This window comes from Hydra vulgaris, chromosome 08 (assembly GCF_038396675.1).
Source record: "Hydra vulgaris chromosome 08, alternate assembly HydraT2T_AEP".
In the NCBI taxonomy this organism is placed as follows: Eukaryota; Metazoa; Cnidaria; class Hydrozoa; order Anthoathecata; family Hydridae; genus Hydra; species Hydra vulgaris.
Window position 1 is genome coordinate 17,686,790 of NC_088927.1, and position 4,248 is coordinate 17,691,037.

Here is a 4,248-nt window from a genome sequence, read left to right on the forward strand (position 1 = left end):
AATGCAATGTCGATTTAAAAATTTTATTTTTAGTTTTTAAAAAATTTTTTTTTTTTAGTTTCCAGCTTTCAAATTAATTCCCATGCAAATCCCACAGGAAACCCACGTGGGATTTCCCATGTGTGTAAATACCATATGGTTCCCACATGTAACCCACATGTAAACCATGTGTTCCCACATGTAACCCACATGGTTTTAAGGTGACAAATTTCCATACGGATACCACATGGGAAAAACCGTCCCACGTAAATCCCATCAATCCCACACGGAACCCACGCGTAACCCATGTGGGACGTGGTTTTATTTTTCACTGGGGCAGTCTTCACAATAGGTGTCATAGTTTTTTTTTCTTTCTTCAGGTGCCCAAAGAATTCCACACGGTCTGATCAATGAGCATTGCGGATGAGCATCTAAATGGAAGTTCACACCTCCTTCCAAACCGATGTTGCAAAACTTTCCCAGAGGTGGAGTTTGAACCACAGGTCCTTTATATTTAAGGCGGGTGCAATACCACTGCGTTAAGGCTGCTCTTTACTAGAAGAAAAATGTTATTTAAACTCAAATGATACAAAAATTTTCCTCTAAATTTACAGACTTTCTAGGCAGGTTAATTTGTCAAATTTTACACAGGTAAAAAAAAAAAAAAAAAAGAATAAATTACACAAGAAACTTTAGCAAACACACATTACTAATATCACAAGTTTTAAACACGATTAAAACATTATGGATAGTCGAAAAAAAAATTTAATTAGAAAAAAAAATTTATACTCTTGAGAGAAAACTTTTGCTTTTTTTCTTAAACTAGAGCAAATATGTCATTTTGAATGTCATTTTTGAATTCAGCAGGAGGAAATACATGAGAAATAACTAAATTTGGCTCAGAAACAAAATCGATCTTGGACAGTGTAATGAAAAGAAAAGTAACAAAACTTCAAATACGCTTGTTTTAACTATTGTTTGATTTGTATATTAGACCAATACTTTTTGATATTTGATTTTGGATTATATGTATGTGATCCTTCCACGTTTTAATCTAAAATTACACCAATAAACGAATAAAAATGCTCTCTCTTGATGTAAGAGTCATTTAAAAAAAAGTTAGGAAGATTAAAAGGTAATATTCTTTTTTTCGTGAAGTCAATAGAAGAAATTATATATATTATTTTATTATTTATGGACGATTTATTTGATTTAAACCATTCAATTAGTTTCGCTTTTTGTTTACAGTTGCAGATAAAACAACAATGCCTTTATGCTTAATATGAATGATATGATGAAGCCCAATCTGTATCACAGAAAACATAAAGCTTTAACTCATCAGTCTTTCGAATAGTTAAACAGTATATTAAAGTATGTTTATTATGTTAAAATACATGTTTAATCATAATCCAATCATCACTATTTAGTTTTGATAGATACTGAGATAATCTTGTAATAAAATAGCTTTAATCTTGTCTCGTACATGTCTTTGCCTAATGAAGACTTCCTACCATTTGTCGATTTAGCTTTATCCCTAAATCATTCGATTTTTCAATCCTTGATTATGGTATGAATTTGAAACTTGCTCACATGGGGTTCATCTTAGTTTGCAATTGCCATAACCGAATTTTTTTAGAACATTCTGCAAGTAATTTGATTGATTCGTTGTGATATAATAACTAGTTGATTTGAATTGAATAGCAAGGATTGAAGCCAATGGTCCTTAATCCTTTAAGTATCATGGCAATAAGTAATATATTGCTTATATTTTCCCCAGTTGTATTTAATAAAGTGGTTGATTTCCCTGCTCTAACATAATAATCTTTTATAGACTCCTTGCTAACTTTTTTTAAAATTATTAATAGATTGTATAAGGAAATAATAGAAGGTTTACTCGTACTAGCGTAATGATCTTTTAGAATTTTAAAGGTTTCCCTACCTCTATCATTAGCGTCTCTTATAATTAATGCTATGAATTTTTAATCCAGAAATTGTATAAGTTCAGCAAACTCTATTTCATTTTCGTCTTCAATGTTGCCATTTTTAATTTAAGTATCTTTTAAATTTTTTAACTTCATATGTCCAAGTAATTTTGTGTCCCATATTTCAAATTTTCTGCTATCTCTATCGAAAATAAGTTTTTGCCATTGCTTGCTTGGCCCATAACCTGTTAATGTTTTGTATTCATTTTATGATGATGAAGGAAATAAAAAGTGATATTAGTGTTTACAAATATTATTAACAGTATACATAAAAAATAGCCTCGTGTCTGAAATCTAAAAACTTTTAACAATCTACGGCACATAAATACGGTGGCGATATAATTACGTATAAAAGATGGGGTCATAAAAACTCAACATTAAGTTGTATTTCAATACATTTGTAAAAAAGAAAGCTGATGGTAGCAGAGTCACTAAAGAAAAAAAAAATTAATAGCTCAAAAAAAAAACTTAACCAGTTTTGTTGCTAGTGTTTAGATACTAATAATAGCAGTATTTATACTTAGCTTTATTTCAGTGATGTCAAAGGTAAAAAAAAATTTACCAGAGATAGAGACTGGTTGGCACTAAATGCTGCCAATTAGCACAACGAATTACTATTACCACTGGGCTGGTAAGGTTCAAAATATTGCCCTCTAACATTGTTACATTGCTAAGTAACATTGCCAACTAACATTAAACTTCGTTTTTTTTTAAAAAAAAATTAATTTAGAAGACCGGAAAACGTTTAAAAACATATTTTTTTTTTTTAAATGATCAAAAGATATAATATATTTTTGCTTATATACTTTATATAGTGCAGAATAAAGTGTTCTGAAATATACGCACATTTATATTTATATACACTTACTGATGTCATCAAATAACATTTTCTTATTTTATTTAAACATTTGTTTTACTTTTTCATATAAATAAATAACTCTTACTTTAAATAAAACTTAAAAGTAAAATTTCTCAAATTAGAATCAGTTTGCCTAAAAAAGTTTATTTTCATTAATCGTTCTAAAATTTGACAAAACAACAACACAAAAAAAAGGATAAAGTTAATAAAGTTATTTCCAAGTGTTTTTTTATAAAAATAAAATCAATTAAACTGCCTTTCTTAACAACAAAAAATGATTTCAAAAAGGCATAAGGAAAAAACTGTACCGAAAAGAAATCGCACTGTACTAAATAAACTACTTTACTGGTTGTTTTCAACTTCTTCAGAATCTAAACAGGCTAAGTAAATTAAGAAACAAACAACCAATAACATAAAAATGTTTATTCTACAGAAATACTAAATTAAACGAAAGAAAGATTTTCAGCTTTTAAATTTGAAATTTTGTACCACCTTGTTTCAAATTTGCGTCAATATCAATTAATCTGGTTTATTGTGCAAATTCTGGACAAATCCCACTAAATCTCATACCAGACAATCGCACGAATCCCATAATGTATCCGTTTGAATTTTTCGGGTGAGCAGCCATCTTTATTTTAATTAAGACATTTTTTTAATTCTACCTCAACCTTAAATAAAAGTACTTCGGTTTTATTGCATTCCTACGAAGGTCTTAGATCGATTCCACCAATAAATCTATTTTGTATCCCATACCATATAACTGTGAAATCCTACGAGATACCCGTATATATTGGTTGGATGAAAGTATAACTTATTTAATGGTGAGTGCATAACAAGATTTCACTAAAAAATCTAGATGGTTATTTTTGACCACAAGATGTTTTTTGTTAATTTTTTTAGCTATGTAGCTAATACTGATTGAGTATTTGCTACATAAATTGGAGTACACAAATAAAAACTGTTAGATGTATTAAATATGTCCTATGGACTGTGGATCGTCTTAGGACGACTGTACCTACTCGTATAAAATATCAAACAAGATAATACATCACAGTGGGCATACGCTGTCCGGAAGACGTTTGTCGGATGTCTGTTGAACGTCCAGACGTACGTATGACGTCCGAAGGACGTCCCCCGGACTCGCCTGCTTACTGGGGTAGTAAAATAGAGTCAAGAATACCAGAAGCAAAATTTTTCTAAGCTTTACATCAATTGTAAGTGAACTTCTCCTGGATTCATGAACCTGGATATAAAGTTGTTTCTAAACAATTTAACATTACTCATCTTCAACAACTGTGACTTCAACAACCTTCACAATACAGCTATTTAAATGCACCAAAGCATTAAAGAGGTCTAGCCAATTTATTAATCAAGTGTATTGTTCGACAAACTGGAAAAAGTTATTTATTTTAATAAAAGTTTCTTTTA